The sequence below is a fragment of the Calidris pugnax genome, unplaced genomic scaffold (assembly GCF_001431845.1).
Source record: "Calidris pugnax isolate Ruff unplaced genomic scaffold, ASM143184v1 scaffold109, whole genome shotgun sequence".
NCBI lineage: Eukaryota > Metazoa > Chordata > Aves > Charadriiformes > Scolopacidae > Calidris > Calidris pugnax.
This window is the reverse complement of record NW_015090844.1, coordinates 968,671-987,628: the sequence shown is the minus strand read 5'-3', so window position 1 is coordinate 987,628 and position 18,958 is coordinate 968,671.

The following is an 18,958-nucleotide window of genomic DNA, read 5'->3' as shown; positions in this document are numbered from 1 at the left end:
AGAATTGAATTCTTCTTTCACTGGATATTAAACCAACTTGTCAATTGTAATTGCAGAGCTTCTTTTTCCCTCTTTGTTTTGTTCAGACCAGTTCTACTGAGTTTATCTTTTTCTTGTATTCTATCTCCTTATTTCATTCATTTTTAGTCCAAAGGAAATGCATGGACACAGGGTTGAAATAAAAAAAAAAATTGGCTGGCAATTTTGTGAAACAATAATTTTAATTCATACAGAAACTTAATTAATATTACAAAATATTGTAATAAATATCATAAAAGTTATATCTGTCAAAGTGTAGTAAAAGTCACAGAATCACAGAAATGTAGGGGTTGGAAGGGACCTTCAGAGACCATCTTGTCCACCCCCCTGCAGGTTCACCTGCAGAAAGCTGGACAAGAAAGCATCCAGGCAGGTTTTGAATATCTCCAGAGAAGGAGACTACAAAACTTCTCTGGGCAGCCTCAGAGCTCTGGGCAGCACTGTTCCAGTGCTCTGCCACCCTCAAAGTGAAGAAGATCCTCCTCATGTTTAGGTGGAACTTTATGCACAAGTTTGTGCCCATTTCCTCTTGTCCTGACCATCTGTCATCATGTGTGATCCTTCTCTCATCATGTGTGTTGTTTTGCCCACCGAATATTCAGAGTCAAGGGCTGTGAGCAGCTCCCTTGCAGTCTGCAGAAGTTCAGCCTTTATCATAACTGGGAGCGAGATCAGGCCCAAATGAACAAGCAGACCTATAGTGGCACAGTTTTGCCAGGTAGAGACTTCAGTAAATGAGCCTCAGTTTTTCCTGTCATTTTCCCAGAACAATCCCCATTTTCATTTCTTCCTGAAAGATGTTTTCCTCACGTATCTTTTCTCTTTGAGTCTCTACCTGTCTGAAGCTCTCCACCAGTAAATTTTTGTTCATTTGCCAGGGAGCTGAAACCTAAAATCTACTGAATCAATGCTAACACATGTGATCTGCTCTTCTTCTTTATGTCTCTGTGCATTTGTTTTTATTATTTTGTCGAGCGTATTTAGTGTTGCAGTCTCTGTGTGGAGTATTATATTTTTTAAATAATGCAATATTGCTGACAGGGTTTGCATGATGGAATCATTGATATTGATGTGACAGCCTTGATGTCTCTCTGCTTATTATTATGAAGTATGTCTGCTGTGATGCAGAAAGCAGTATTCTTGATCCCCTCTTCATTCTACATGATTAGTTGTGCTGCCCTAAAACAAAATCTTAATTCACTCTGAATAGTGACAGTGATCTTGACAATCATTAACACTCATCCTCAGTGTGAAATCCATTCACAGACTTTTCCTTTCGTTCCCATTTTTATGAGGCAATAATCCAGCCCAGGTGGATACCTCCAGCACACACTTGAATCATCCATCACCCAGAGGAGCTGCAGGCAGGGAGGGTATCCCAGCAGCGCAGAGTGAGCGTGCCTCCACGAGGCACCAGGGGATACCGGCAGGGAGGAGAAACACAGACTTGAGCATCAGTAAAAAGAGACAGCCCTGTAAACTAAAGTGCTAGCGTTATCCAAAGTGAGTTTTCCTAACGTTTCTCAGGTGCTGTGTCTCAGCTACAGCTCAGAGCCACCACATCTAGTGAGAGAAATTTCCTTTTGTCTCAGGCCAGATCCTCTGGGAGTAGTACAGTTGTCTTTCGGGAGTGGTTCTGATCCTGATCCCTGTGAAACAGCCCTCCTGCCCAGGAAAGAGCATGAGAAGGCAGCTGAAGTTAACCAGGAGAGGAGTGACAGGCACTGGTGTAATAGCCCAGAGCAAAGGGTTGTGCATGCTCTTATCTGTCTTCTGAGCTGCCTAGTCCCACCATCGCCTCCAACAGCACTGGTCTTCATTTAATACTTTCACTTCTGCCATCTCAGCCTTTGAATGCTATGCACTTCCTTGGGTGTGGAAATAGGATGAAATTCTTAAGAGAATTATGCAGCTGGAATCCCTACAACTGTCTTGACAACTGCTTAAAGAACAAACAGAAAGAGACCGAGGCTGTCCTTGCCAGCTTCCAAAGATGATGAACTATGCCATATGCACAGTTCCTGCACAAGTAGTTATAATAAATCAGGCTAGTAGCCTCATGTCTGAAGAAGACTGTCTCAGCCTGAGAGCACAAATATCATTTCAATGCCAAGTTTTTAAGCTATGTTTCAAAGTTACTGCCAGTGAATAAGCTACTGCACTCCATTCCCAGCCTCCCCGTTCAAAAAATAAATTAAAAATGCATGTACTTAACTGAGTGTTAGAACAAATTAAAACTAGTTTACAGGCAGAATTCTCTTTCCACCTGAAAGAAGGATCATCTTCCACTGTACAGACTTCTAGGGCATATTGTACACCCAAAACACAGACCCTAAAAATGAACTTCTGTGAATTCCTTTTCCATTCTCTGACAAGTTCATGCCCCTGAAACAACTTTAACCTGTTTTAGTAAAACCTTCTTCTCTGCTTCAGGGCTATGGCATTAGTTGCCACAGAAAAACAGAACTGGGAAGGATAGCCACGTTATGAGAATTGAAGAAGTCCTCGCCATAGTTAGGAGAGTTGGAGTGAGGAGCCCACCAACAGCACTGGATGTGTCTACCCACTGGTGCAATGCTCTTCTTGTAGCTCTGCCTGCTTGTCAACAGCTAGGTTTTTTCAGCGGCTCAGAACTACCCAACTGAACTAAAACTCCAGCATCTTGTGCTGTGCCAATCACTGCTACCAGCAAAGATCTACTGCAGAGATGGCATGGCAATGACACCATTTTAGAAAAGGGACGGCAGAGAAGAGAACTCTATGTCTGCCACACAGCCCAGGTGGCTCTTCCCACACTGACCAAGAGCTCCTCGTGGTACCTGTTTTAAAGCTCTGGTGATGTGCTGTTGCAATAGTTACTAAATAGCTCAATGGACTCACCTGGTTTGTGCCTATTAATTTACAACCAAAACTGTTCTTATTTAAGGAATGATTCCTGATGCTGCTAGAATAGAATGAGTTTTTCTACACCAAAAGAAATTATTTTAAGGTTGTTCGCAGATCTTAAAGTCACACTAATGCTGCACATGTATAGTCTAAACACATCCATTAAACATCTGGTTTGCACGTTTTTTTTTTTAATAGCATGTTCATTAGACATGTTTCATGAGGTTTTAAATGTCCAATACAATATTCCTTTCTTTTATTTCACTGTATTTCTTGTTACTATGAATTACATGTGGAAGTAAGACAGCTCTTTGATGCAGTTTGGAAATGTTGTTTAGTTACAGTTCATATCAACATGAGGAAGGCTGGGCGATTCTGGGTCTAAGAGAAAGATATGAAACCATCCACATCTCGATAGTGATATCTAGATTGGTATCTAGAGTACAGAGTAGTACTGACCAATTTTTCTCAACTCATCATCCCCTGAACTTAACTGCATTTTAAAATACTAATTCCTAATCACATCGAACTATTTTTGTACATTTTTAGTCTACCAATTCACTGGAATCTTAATTTTAAAATGCTATAAGCAGGTTTAAAACACAAAGGCAGTGTTACAATGACATGGTATCCAACTTGTTAAAACCCACGTGGCTAACTATTCCTACTGCTGAGAAACTCGTCCACATCATCACTTCATTACCTTGTCATATCCAGCTCTTCTCCACAATCTTTAGGTCAAATAGCATTTAGATGTTGTTTTTTTTCTCTTTGCTATACGGTTGCAGCACAAAGTCCATCCTCTGGCTCTTTGATGGCCACTGTAAGCAGCCTCAGTTCACCTCTCAGCAAGCAGGAAACCATATCAGCAATCAGAAAAATGAGCAGGTTTTCAATCTCAGCAGACAGACCCAAGTGTGCAAGGAAAATGAATTCTGGAGAGGCTTCTTCAGAGCTATGGTTGACTCACATTGGCAAGGCCAAGCACATTGTTGTACTTCTGCTATAGAGAAAGAGGGCTTCAGACTCTCAGCTATCAACCAGCCAGCAGGTTTTCCCAGCTCTCTGCAAACTACAAAAGACTAAAGATGGTTCATGGTTTGACAGTTTTTTATGCCAAGAAATTTTGGAAGAAAGGAGTTTTAAAAATCAATCTCTATAATTATAGTCTGTTTGCTAAGAGTTCTCAAACGAGAGAAAGCACTGCAAAACACTATAAGTGTGTGCTAAATGGTGTTATATTTAAAAAACAAGAAAATTGAAAATAATTGCATCTTACTCCAAACATCAGTGGTGCAATCTGCAGTAAAAGACAACATAACTTTCATATGATTGATTGTCATTTTTCTACTGGCAAGAAGACCTCAATGTCAGCTATAGACACAGGCAGTAAGGGAAGACTGTCCATGATACCACTTCCAGAAATAGGCTAAGAAATTATTGCACTAGCAGCAATTAGTAAAGGGAAAAGAGAAAGAGTGAACTGTTTCCCACTGAGTAATATTAGGTGGCAATTTAGAAAGCAATACAGTATGTGATAAAAATATAATTTTTCATAATACATAATACTTGTAAACCATCAGCTGCATTCATTCTAAGCATTTCTTTTCTGAACCTTAGTTTTCAAACAGTTCTAGTGAAGAAAAAAGACATCTGATCTCTGCTTCTAACTCTGTCATATTAACCAAGTCTTTGTCTCCCTCCTGTGTTCACAGCCCATAATTAACATGAATTTGAGAGAAACATGAATGAAGATCTCCAAATGTTTACAGGCAATGCTTTAAAGTCTTTTTTTCAAGTCACATGCAAAGTGACATGAATATTTCTCAGATAAAGTCAATACTTCCCAGATAAAGGGTAGTTCGCATCTGATAAAACCCTGTCAGAAAAAATTGCAAAGTAGACTGAGCAAAATCAATCCGGTCCCTTTGTGACTCATGACTGATTTTTTTCCCCTGCTAAAATACTGCATATAACATTTCTTGGTAACCCGTAATATAGTACTTTGCAAAAACTTATCCAAAACCTCCAAGCCTTTTTTTTAACTGCCAGATTGCTGAATTTACATGATCTCATCAAGCAAGGACTTTCAAAAGCATTAACCTCAGAAGGGGGAGAAATGATTAATGCACAGATGAAACATACCATTAAATCTTAAACTAATCAATTATTAAATTCTGTAATATCTTAGTAAATTTGCCTGTTTTTATTTCCAAAGGGATTATCTGGAGCTAAGGTGGATATGTCATTCATTTTTGATGCACATACACGTCTACGCCTCATTAAGTAGTGTGAGACTCCTTTAAAAGAAAGATATTAGTAAATGGGAAAGATCCTCAAACACATCATATGAAATCTACACTTTTATTTTTCATTTCTTTTTCTTTCTCTCATATTTGCAATGTCCAATAAAACTGTCTTTGTGAAACACCTAGTATGCAGTTTGTTGCTATATTTTTAAGTTTTCTAGCACTGAATGTGTTCCCCTTTTTAAGGGAATCTGTGGAGCAGAGCCTTTCTCTGTGAGGGAAAAATATTTCCTTTTTAAATGAAGCCACATTCCCTGGAAGGCACCACACGTGACACAAACATTCAAACTTCCAGGATAGGAGAAAAAGCTTTTCCAAACAATATACATAAACAAAACATAAAAATTTTGTATGAAGTCTTTGAAATTTGAAGAAGAATGTTCCAAATATTTCCAACAAAAAGTACGACACACACATGCAGCTACTATGCATTCATTTGGGATGGGGGAGCCATGGCCATCATTTTAATCAAATGGAAGTCTGGAATAAACCCACAACATTTCAGTGGTTGAGTTACATGTCTCTTACTTGCTGTAAACCCATCAGCAACAGCTTGTAATCTTCCATTTCTCTTTGCTGTTAGCTATCTGTACCTTTCCCAAAGGAGAATGAAGACCTCAGGCCAAATCCTTTTCTCATATATGCTTTAGCCATATACACCTGAAGTCAGGCCTGATAGATTCCTTTCAATAAGCTGAGGTAGATGATCCAATCCTAGCAGTATTTAAAGCATAAAAAACTCCCTATTTTTAATGAAAAGAATCTCTTTTCTAGCCCTTTTGTAGAGCTTGGATATATTTGCTATAATTTCTTTTCCCATTTCCTGCCTCCCCAAAAGGTCACAAGAATCTTCCAGCTAGTTTTTCCTTTCATTTGGTAAAATAAGCAGGAGCTGAACAACAAAATCTTTAGGCACAGAATCTTTTAATTTAGCCATCAGTCTGCAAATAATTTGATATTATATAGCCAAAAATTATCTAAAAAAATGTAGACACTCTTACTATTATTTCAGGTGTCCTGAAGGACATTAAATCATTATAAACCTTTTGAAGATCGTACCCTAAAAAGCTACCTGACTCTTATGGTTTTGCCCCAATGGGGCGGTCAAAATTTTTCTTTTCTAACTCTCCATTGCTCTAATATAAAATATTAGCAGTTCTCAACCCCTTCCATGCTTTCAGTTAGAGGAATTCTCTCTTATTCAGCAGTTTGTGATCTGATTTTCCACAAATCTCTCCCTCCATTGACTTCTGCAGGATGGCACACAGCTCTCTGAAATTGTAACCCATCACCTTGTTTCGCTCTCACTGTTTGTATTTAAAGGAGAAATTAAAGTGTTGTTGGTTTAACGGATTTGAAAATCCCTCCAACAGAGGAATAGAGAGAAAACTGAAGTATTCCTTGCAGTTACCTTTTCTAACCTACATGAAGAGAAAGGCAGTACAGTAGAATGTCATGGTTTGGGCCAAGTTGGCCAATGATAAGACATGCTTTCCCTCACCTCTCACTCCAAGGAGACAAAGAAGAGAAATAGAGTTATGAGTTTAGGGGGGGAAGCTAAACTAATGAAATACTAATAATAAGATTAAAAGGAAATAATGAAATAGGAATAATATATATAAATATATATATAAAGCTGTGTCAAGATCCCAGGGAGATGTCACTGCCAGGCACTGGGAAAGTTCCAGATTGGTCTCAGTGATGAATGGGAACTGGATTCCGGAACACACTGATGGGGATCAAAGGTAGTGGAACTGACGGGGTACTCCTCGGGCATCAAAGAAACAGAACCATTGAAGAAGCAGCCTGCCAAAGAGTCAAAGAAGGAGGGCCACCCTGACCCCTTCGATCCTCACCTTTTATACTGAGCATGGCAGATGGAATGGAATACCCTATTGGACAGTTTGGGTCACCTGATCTGCCCACCCCTCCCCATAGGTGCAACCCCTCCATGGGGTAACCAAGCAAGCTGCTCAACTGACCCTGGTTTGCTCCAGCAACAAGTATAAGCAAGAGCTTCTCTCACGGAGCAGGAACTTGGCTCTGCTCCACCCCAAACCAGGACACAGAGCTAGAATGAAGTTGATTCACAGAGCTTCTTCAGCACTTATCCTCTTTATCATAACTTCATTTGAATATTTTCTGCCTCCCTAACTCATGCTTTCCTCCATCTTCTTTTATTCGGACAGCAAATGCACCCACAATGAGATGTAAGTAGGATTTGTAACCCATCCTGAGGGGGTTAAATGATAGGCAGGTCAGAAGAAGACAGATACTGTTGGGGTGATTTTTCTGTGGGATGAGGAAGAGGTCACATACGCTTCTGTCACATACACTTTCTGATGCATTGTGATAGAATGATCTTGGGCCAAAACGTAGAGTCAAGTCAAGTCAAATTCTCTTTGACTTCCAGTGAGGATTTTGCTTAAGCATTGAAGTGCTTAGCCCACAATAGTCTCCAGTAGGAACATTACTGAAAATGAGTTCTGAAATAGCAGTAGTATTGGTGCTTTGTTTGGCATTAGATGCTGCACGAATTCAGCTGCAGTTAAACAAGCCAAGCTTTCAATTTCTGCAGACACCATAGTGGAAAGAGGACCAGCATGTGGGCAGTAATTGTCATTGTTTGTTTTACTCCTGTATCCTTTGATAGCCAGCTGGTGATGGATGGGAAGCAGTGGAATGATGCAGCCTCCCTCTTCTGAGAGCTGTTTTGTACAGCAATCCAGATACTAATAAAACCCTGTGAAAGACCACACTTTTACGAACTGCTGAAGTGATATGGCTGTTATATGCTGATAATGATAAATTGAAGGAGTAATTGGCAATAATTTGTTACCCTTTTCCTTGAAAGAAAATTACTCATATGGTTAAATGCTACCAGTATATTATGAAAATGAAGTCATTCTCTTCCCAGGCCATTTTTCTTACAGCTAGAATCCATGTCTGCTGTTTTTGCATCTTTCACTGCTGTCCAATTCTAAACTCTGTGCAATAAGGACTGCTTTTTCTCCTCTGTGTCACACAGAATGCTACTATCCAGACAAGGATTGCAAGATTTAAATCTTGTGACAGAAATAATAGCACCAAAATATTTTTGAGTGCTAACCTGTGGAGATTGAAAGGAAATATTTCTTTATATGGCGCCTAATGATACAGTATAATTTTTTTAACAGGTCACTGATCCAAGATAGTAGTGCAACAAATATTTTACTGAGATTAAAAAAAAAATCTAAATTAGTTAAGAGGTAGAAAGAGAGTTATCTGAATAACTTAAAAGTCATCCTTAGTTACACGAAGCAAGATTACCATACAGGAGCTCATCTTTGGCGGTCGTCTCTGAAAACACATCAAAAGTTACCTGTTAGACCACTAGTTATCCAGTGGAATCATATACCCTCAACAAAATTTGGCTTTTGTCAAGTTTGTGATTGCAGAGACGTAATAAATATGCAAATTGCATGGAATATATTTCACAGAGCCAAAAGAGAGATTTTGATGCCCACACATCTATTGATAGTGGCATGAGCTCCTGAGCACTCTTTTTATAAGAAATGTTTAATTGCTCTTTATTGAGCAGAACCTTTCCTTCTGCTTGTAAAAGAAGTTATTGCTTTTCCCCTCTGGTTCAGTCGGAGGAAGTTAATAGTCCCAGTTTCATCTGGCAGCAGAGACAGTTAATGACTGGGAGACTATCATAAACAGGGTTTATTGCCCAAATTACAATCCAGTTCCTAACCAGCCTTCTCTGTTCAGATTGCCCTCCTGGCATTTTGGCGATTTTCTGACTTATTTTCCAGTTCACAAAGACATGCTTCTGATATTTAAAAATTTGATGTGCTTTTTTCTTATAGTATTCACAATTTATTACTGCATATTTTTACATGCATTGCGATATGTGTATTTATTAACTTCATGACACCAAAGTGCTTCTGAGCAAAGGTGATTCTTCAGCGTGCAGCAATACCTATGTTCACACACTCAGAATAAACTAGCTCCTTCTCTGCCCTTGTGTTGTTCCTCTCAGTGTAATGTCTAAGTGCTATTATTAAGACATATGTATAAAAAAAAATAATTGTACTTGTACATACTTGCAAATTTTTTAAGGTAAGAAAAATGAATACAGTTCTGTGTATGTAATAGTCATTCTTACTATGACATCATAAATGCACACAGAGATTTGCCGTAAAAGACTAAAAACCTGCTAACAAAGCAGTCCAACATAATGACCAGATGTAGCTGGTACTACGGTTGGAATACACCATGGAATGAGGAAATTTAAAGAAGTATGAAGATATATTTTCTCTGATTATTTAGCACTTTAGAAACAAGAGAAGTGTTAAACAAAACAAAAATCTAAAATTGTGTTTCTTTAAAGGGCAGATTTCAGAAACGGAGATTACGGGACTATGCACTTGAGAACTTTTTTGCTATTACTCTTCATAGTTAGGTTCCAGATTTTCTAAACAGATATGAAGCGGACACTAACTCAGAGTGAAATACACCAGCAAGAAATGTAAAAGTCAAGTTCTTACCAGCACAAGGAAATCAATAACAGCACTGTATAAACACAGTATGTTAAATTGTTATAGGTGGTCAGCAGTAATAAAACTCTACCAAGATCACAGGCTTGAAATGTGACCAAGTCTCACCAAATGCCATTATTGCCTTTGTACTCAACAACTCACCAAAATTTTGCATCATTTTACAAGGCCAGGATACACCGAAAATTATCTCAAATTCATTGGAAGTGGGAGAAAACAGTTGTTCTTTTTAAATGTACCACTTAGTCCCTAAGCCTCTCTAGCATGTGAATATTTCCAGTTCTGTCAGGAGACTTCTCTGATCCTCAGTAATTTGGAATGGTGATCTTTTAAATTTAAGAGTTTTGTATAAGCATGAGTATTGACATTCTGAAAACATTTACTACAGCTGCATTACCATTTTTACATTTCATATTGATATTTTTAGACTCTAAATATAAATATCTAGGGATATATTGTGTCTCTTCATTGCTCCTTGAAGATAATGAAGCTTCTAGAAAGTAATTGAATGTTGAAGGAAGAAATAAAAATATTTGGTGTAGAGATAACTTCTAGTTCAGTTATGGTTAAGGAATCATGCAAGAGTCTACGTATACAGGTATCTCTGTCTTTATAAGAGATGTTGCAACAGACACAATAAAAACATTGTGAACCATCAGGATGGTTTCTTGGAATGTTTAATTAATATTTATAGAGCACTTCAGTATCATCGGCTACAGCATGCTGCAGGAGTGAATTGGAAATTGACAGTAACAAGTGAGAAACGACTGTATAACCAGGGGATAAAAGATGATTCTTGGTTATTTTTAATTATTATGATGAGTAGAGTTGTTAAAAATAAATATAACATTTCTAAAAGGCATAGACTGTTTTGAAGTACAGATTTTTTTTTTAAGTCCAGCTACAGCCTTGCTTTATTCTTTCCTTATTCTGTCAGTATTCTCTTCAGCTCAGAAGCTCATTTCTTGAAGGGTGAGATACAGAATAATAACGCAAAAGACAGCGGCTGATGATAAATCCCCTAACCCCTTTATTTTATGTTATTACTGTGACATAAAACAGGTGATTCCCAAGTCAGGTACCATGCTCTTTAGGGACTATGGTACATGTACAGGTTCCCCAGAAGAGCTGCCCCACTTCCCAGTTTCTGCCTGGGAGCTGGAGGCTCTTCCACAACATCAGCAACAGCTGCACCCCAAACACCCTACAACAGTTACTTCAATCTGTGAGAGAAAAAGCACTTTAAATTAGCCCTGCTGAGCAGCACCACTTTCAAGGGAGCTCTCCTTCTAATAAAAGCCATCAGACATGAAATCTGTGGCTCTGTGTCTTCAGCAATCAAGTGCTATCATTTCACATTGACAGCAGAGAAAGGGATTAGTAGCCTCTTCAAAGAAAATCAAACAGACATCCCTTGAATAGTAGCTGAAAGTAAAATTGAGGGCTAGGCTGTTGTCTGCAGGAGTTGCTTATTTCAACCATCCTAGCAGTGGGGGGAAAAAAAGGGGGCTCTGAGCCTTGTAACAGCAACAGAGCAGCTGCTTCAACATTCCTACTCCAACCTATCATCTTAAGACCTTCAGTCTTTCTTTCAACCTGCCTAAATCCTGAGTGCCTTCACCAAGCGTCAGTGAAAGCCATAGCCTTGCAGCCATCACTTTATTCAGAAGCCAGTGAGTACCAGACATCATAAAAGCAAATAAAAGATGAGTGCCTGTGTCCTACAAAGCTTACATGGAAAGAAAGACATAACTGAGGAGTAAAATGAGGAATCCGTTCACAGAATAGAGAATCTAGTCTAAAATGGGAAGGGTATGTTCCCTGTGTGGACTGTACATACACTTCATGGTTTTGAAGGTGATTCTGGACTTACGCTAAATGCTCTGTGTCAACCTGAATTCCACTTCACTTTTTCGGGTCCTCTCATCAGTAAGCCGAGTGCTAAGTCCATTCTGCTCTCTGGCTAATTATTAGTTCTTTTCTGGGCAATACACGTAAATTAAACATCACTAGCAATGAAAGTCTTGTATTTGTATTACGGGTAGATGAAAGGATGACTTGGAAAACAGAACCTAGCATGGGAAGGAGCATGGTACAAAGTGGGCACCTGCAGAGCACCCCTTAGGACAAGACAGACCTCACTGTTTAAGTGTAACACTCATTCAGCCCCATCTTAACGTCTCCCTGACTCCCCAAAAAGTATTTTGGCACTCCGTAGGCTATGAAACAGAAGGGTAACCTGAGGTTGGGGGGCTCTCCTCTGCTTAAGTGTTGACATCCCCTGGAGCAGCCCAGTGGCTCGCTACCGACTATGGGAGCCGACAGAACGGCGTCACAGTAAACTCAGTAATCTGTTGGTCTGTTCATAGGTTTTAGGAAGGCAGACTATATGGAAGAAGCCCTACTTTGTACAGTTACTTTACACATACTTGTTAATGGGAGTCTTTTGTTTTAAAGTGAGTTCAAAACAGATTAATATGATCCCTCAGCCTCGCAGTACCATATGTTGGATGAGGAGATAACTGGTTTTGAGTTCCAAGAGCCAGTAAATTCAATTTATATCCTCTTATTCCCAAACCAAAAGGAGGTGTACAGTTTAAAAAATAAGATATTACAAAGTATGCTTTAATGGGCTATTAGCAGAGGCATAGTGTAACTGCGTGACAGACAGACTTAACTTTCTATCACTAACCACTGCGTTAATGATCAATTAAAGAATCACCTGAACTAGCTCATTTGCTGATAACGGTTGAGCTTTTAAACAACAGTTTAGCAAGCCAAGTTGTTATCTTAGCAGCATAGTGGAGAATACTGTGCAGCAGAAAAATCTATGCCATATATATGTATATGGCATCTATGTATGTATATTTATAATCTATATATGTATATATATAAGAAGTCCAGTCTTATATATATAAGATGTCCACAGTAATTCACTCAGACTTCAAGCAGTACTCAACACCACCTCAGGAAAATCAAATCTGGAGAATTAAGCACTCGCTCTTAAAGCAAGTGACAGAAGCGGTGCTGCTGTGGGTGACAAGGGCACCACAGTGCAGACTGCTGGGAGGAGGGGCTACCCGTTATAAAGAAGGGACTGAAATAACTTCCAGAGAGTGCAATAAAAGGCACTGCCTTTTCCAAAGCCTTGCTTCACTGATTAGGGATGTCACTTACATCATGCCCACGTGCTTAGTCTCAAAAGTGTGGGTGATCCCGGCGTGTATTAGCAATTATTGCCCAGGGTGGAAGGGCAGAAGATGGGCATCACAGCTGTAGGTGTGTAGTGTAGCGTAGGTGTAGAGACTGATCCACCTCTCCACAAAACAGTGGCAACCCCAGCTGTAAAAGGCCCTCAGCTGGCAAGCTGAGCTCTCTGCCCTTGGGCCCCAAGTAGCTTATCCCTCATTGTCACAGATTAAGAAAGGGGCGGAAAAAAAGGAGCAATAGGAAAAATGCATTCTTCACTCCCTTTTAAAAGCAAAAGAATAATCAAGTAACTAATTTGCTCCACACCTCTTGCCAAAAGACCCACCACTAAGGCTGGGGGGCTACATACTTCTGCAGACCAGGTTTCTGACAGGAGGGACCTCAGCCCTGCTGCAAGAGCCCTGGAAGGGTGGTGGGAGGCTTTCTCAACAAGGATCACTTTCCAAGTGAAAGCAGATACCCACTACAGCAATTAGAGCTTTACCTGTGGTCCTCATCGAAAAGGGGTTTGCGTGGCCATGAAAGGACATTTCAAATGGAATACAACATCTGATACAAGATGCACAGGGCTCTTTCCCCCAGGGCCTGAGTGTCCACATTTTGTAACATGCCCAGCCTCGGCCAACTAAAAGGCAATGATGGAAAAAGCAGACACTTATTATTCTTGCATTTCCCTTGTCTTTGCTGCCGTTCCCAGCTCTGTCTCTGACTTCCTGAACTTCCCTTGGCGAGAATATTTTCTCAGTGCAAACCCGAACTACCTCTGTCTTTAATATCTCTTATTGAATGGAATTTTTGTACTCGTATGATACACCAATGCACCATATTTTATTATAAGCAGCACACCTGGAGTTTATAGTGTGTTTCATAATAATTGTCCCTCAACTGATGGAATTGACTTTTCCTTCTCCTTTACACTAGCACAGGACACATATCAGGTGAACCAGCCACGTACTGATTGAATTGCTCTCCCGTCATTAATCCTTATGCATCCCATTCAGGAGACAAAACGGTGGCATCAGCAGCGTTAAGAGCAGCTGCACAGTTTCTGAGGGCATTGTCATCCCTGTGACAAACTGAAGCGTATCCTGCAATATGCTGTAGCTGATAGTGTATCACCTTCAATCAGCTAACCTGTCTGGCTGACGGTCTGAATGGGGAAGGAGATTGAGAAGTGCCATGACTCGAAATATGCCCAGAATCATGCATACCAAGTCGCACTGCCAATGAAGTCTCTGGCGTAACTACTGTAACTTTACATCTTGTTGCTGTAACTAACGATCTGACATCCGTTCTCCTCAGTAGCAGTGTAAAACAGAAGTAATCCAGATCATTTAAATGAGCAGCAGTAATGGAATAAGGCTCATTAAATCTCCTTTTTGCCTCCATTTTTAACAATAATGTTCTTTTCAGAATTGCTACTTTCTAGAACTGAGCTTTTAATACTATTGAAAGATTTTAATCTAGGGACTGGAATTTTTGAGACTTCATTTAGACTACAGAATACCCCTTTTAGATGTAAAAATTATAAGCTTAAGAATAAACTCAAAGCAGCCCTGTCACAGCCGGAATGATACACTTCACTCGTAAGACAGAAGCAGCAAAACATTTATTGATACAAAACAGTGGTTTGACAAAATTTGGTAGTTTTAACAAGATTTGATGGCAAGGCCCACTAGTTATTCGCTGCATGGAGGACAGGGTCAGCCAGAACTATTAGGGAGACCCTCACTTTGAGTCACAAGTTTCAGAAAGGATCCCCCTGCTTTCTAAATTCCTTCTCAGAGAGGACTAGGTGTGGCTAGATCCAGTCCTAGTCCCAGACTTAGTCAACGGTTTGTGTCTGAAGGATGATATATGCACAATCAATCCTTTGTATCACTTAGCTAAGATTTCAAATTATAGCATGCTATTAACCACTCACCAAGGATCTGTCGCAGCAAGGAATCTCTTAACCTCGAGGAGTAGCCTTGAGAGGCTTCTCTGCTCAAGGGGAGATCCTGGTGTGCAGCCCACTGCCATTCAGGAGAGCTCAACGGGCTCTGGGCTGTCCACTATTTATAGAGTTAAATGATTAATCTATAGTCATATTTGCATATCAGGGAGACATCTAGGTCCCTGTTCCAGACAGTGTTTGGCTGCTCTGTGGCCATGCATCCCCCAAAGTCCAGGTGCAACCCATGACAACCCCCAGGGACAGTTGTGGCTTGAGCAGGAGGTGGGGAAGGCGGCAGTGGGGGAAGAGCACACCGCCACCAGCCCCCACACACAAGAGCCTGGGACATTTCATCCCACGAGCTCCTGTAGATCACAGGTTATTCGGGTGGGGTGCATGATGTATATAATCTGTAAAACAGCCTAAAGTTACTCTGAACACAGTCAGTCAGACATGTAACAGCCTATTCACCGCTCTTTAAATCCTTAAATGAAATCAATTTCTCTTTCACGCTTCCATGCTGCAGTATCGGGAGCTCGTGATTTCTCGGAGATGTACTGCAGCTTGTCCCCGATTGCCTGTGGGGACTGGAAACTTTCCCATTTGTGAGCCAGAATGGTAAGCTGAGGCAGGAGACTTAGGCGGCCTTGAAGTCACATCAGAGCTGCGTCCATCTGATGGTGCCCTGCTTCAAGTAAAATAGTGCTCATCTGGCTTTCCACTCTTGTGCAACTTACAAACTGTTTCTGTTTTGCATTCTTGGATCTTACCTCTACATGGAGCTGAATCGTGCCAAGCTGTTTACAGTCCACAGAATAGATTTCTTCCTGACCTGAACTAGAACTTGCCCTGTGAAGTGCAGGTTTGTGAAGCCTTTTAACACGCTAATGCATTCACTGACCTTTTATGATCTTTAGCTGGAGTTGAACTTTCCAGATTTGCTCACACCTAAGCACTGATCATTTGCTTTTACCATGAAATAGGTCTTTTGCACTCACTGGCACACAAGAGTGCTAGCAAGACCTGTGAGACACTTCAGTAGGGAGTGAGGAGAAGCGCGATGCTGTGAACCACCGACCCCCTTCTGCCCTTGTGGATCTTCCCCGTCAATATCCCTCGAGACGCAGAGAAATTCCCAGCCTTCACATTTTCTAAAGGGCTAGCCTGTTTGTTTGGCTTAATCTGCAATAAAAGACATCTGACTGAAATACAAGGTTATTCTTTGTGTGTAAAAGACATAACAAGGAGCCTTTCACATTCTCTGGGGGTTAACACAGAGGATAATGGGTATCAGCACTCCAGATTGTTTATGCTCTCTTAGGAGCATCTTCCTCTATGAATATAGTTTCATTATTCTACAAAGACATATACTTCCTGACTACTTCTGACTCGGCCATATTCCAGAACTAAACCTCTTAACAAGATGTCTTTGTGCAAAATGTCCTCCCTTTCACAGAGATGGGGAGGGCTATGAAAAAAAAGTGTGTCACATCCCTAGACATCTGATCCTTTAAGTAAATTCCTCAGTGCCTTTCATTCTGCATGAGCATTCTTCATAAAATAAGCTCACATTTTCTACAATCGGGAATGAGAATCTTAAGTAAATTGTCTAAATAAACACAGTTTTTATGAAAGCGAGAACTGGAAGCGAATGTACTGGGCCCAACAGTCTTACACTGCTGTTCATTTTACTTCAGTAAGGATTAGCAATGCTTAGCAGCATTTTGGCTTGATATTTGCAGGTGTTACTTCTGTATTGTTGAGCCAAGGCTATTCTGATCTGTGAAATGCACCTGTTATTCATTTACCCCCTTCTCAGCATGGACTGTCAATCACGCGAAACTTCTACCATTTTGCAATGTGCAGAACAGATTCACTGTTACAGATCTTGAACGTAGATTTACACCAGCCTTACTCCAAAATAAAAGATTTCTTTGATCATAGAATGGGTTGGGTTGGAAGGGACCTTCAAAGATTACCTAGTTCCAACTCCTCTGCAATGGCCAGGGACATTTTTCACTAAATCAGGTCACTTGTTCAAGGTCAATCTGACTTTGAATGCTTCAAGTGACGGGGCACCCACAACTTCTCTGGATAATCCTGTTCCAGTGGTGGTGATGGTTCCATCACCATCATTGTAACAAAATGCTTCCGTATGTCCAATCTAAACTTAGTCTTTGCAGTTTAAAACAGTCATCCCTTGTTCTGCCATTATGGGTCCCAGTAAAAAGTCTTTGTCCATCTTTCTTATAAGCCCCTTTGTATACTGAAAGGCCATTTCCTACATAACCAATGCCGAGATATTTTCTTTTGTCAGAGTTTAACATCTTGACAGCAATATCCATGAAAGAACTGTAGAACTGTTTTCGTATTGGATAAGTAAGTCATATTACGTAAGTAAACCAGTTCAGTTTGTCACAGTAGAGTTTTTTGGGTCACAATAAATTAAAATAAAATTCTGTACACGTGTATTAGAACTTAGATTTTTTTTTTATGCTGCTTCTCAGTCCAAAGTTGAACGTGTTTGGAGAGATTGACAACTTAATTTTTGTAATATTTGTAATATTTAATGCAGAAAAGGTAGAGAAGGACTCTTTATCAGGACGTGTAGTGATATGATGAAGGGTAATAGTTTTAAACTGAGTGTAGATTTAGATTAGATTTTGCGAAGGAATTCTTTGGTGAGACACTGGAACAGGTTGCCCAGGGAAGCTGTGGAGGCCCCATCCCTGGAAGGGTTCAAGGTCAGGCTGGAAGGGGCTTTGAGCAACCTGCTCTAGTGGGAGGTGTCCCTGCCCAGGGCAGGGGGGTTGGAACTCGATGATCTTTAGGGTCCCTTCCAACTCTGACCATTCCACGGTTCTATGATTTCAGTGTATATGTAAAATCATAGGAATCAATATGATCAGAACACAAAACTTCACAAAAACAAGGGTACCCTATATTCACCTATACATGATATCTTTTAAAACTTGAAGCATCTGTTGTTGATTTGGGGGATGCATTCCCTCACGTGTATAGAAAATAGGTTGGGTTTTTTTTTTCATTCAGGTGTGGTTTAGAGCATCTATCAACCAGTAGTGAGAAATCAAATCAAACAAAACTTGGTGAAGAGCTACAGTCAGAATCCCAGATACATGACTGTCTTCTTTGTGCCAACTGTGGCAGGGATAGAAGTAGTATTTTGGCTTATTGCACATACATACATTTGTGTATTTTACATGAAAAGGCTAAAGGTTTGCTGGTAATACAGGAGATTATTCTTCACTTACTGAAACACATGCTCAACTGCCAGTTAAAAATTCTGGCAAGTGCTGTCAAACAAGCAATTTCCTTTCACACGAACGCTGTAATTAAAAGTAGTGCTAGAGGGCATTCAGAACACAATGGGACTGCTTCTCCAATTGTAACAGAGATGTAAAGAAGTAATTGAACGGAGAATTTTGTTCATCTGCAGCAATCGTATATGGATCGAGTAAATTACACATTGTGGGTACATTGTGTGGCTGTGCATGCAAAGTGAGAGTGTAGTTCCACCTTCATGTTTAACTGACATACATAGGTGCATTCTGCCCATGCTTCCTGCTCTAGCCACATTTTTGCTATGTCCCTTATGGTGATATCAGTAGTAATGGAGCCACAAAATAATCAGTATCCCTCTTGGATAAGGAGGGCAGGGAAGCAAGGCAGAGGGCCACCTCTTAAAGTGATTCTAACTCATACACCACTAGGTAAAATTGCTACTACAGAATAAAAATGTTATTTTTTATTATCATCTTAACATTTTTAATCTATTTTCATTCCTCTCCTCTTGTTTTACACAACTTAATTCCAAAGCCTTGTAATGTGGTTGAGTCACCATCCCTGGCTGTGTTTAAGAACCGTTTAGATGTGGTGTTGGGGGATATGGTGTAGGGGAGAACTTTAGGGTAGGGTGGATGGCTGGACTCGATGATCCCGAGGGTCTCTTCCAGCCTAGATGATTCTGTGATTCACTGTATGCCAAAGCCTTGGTGTGGCAGTTCACACAAGAA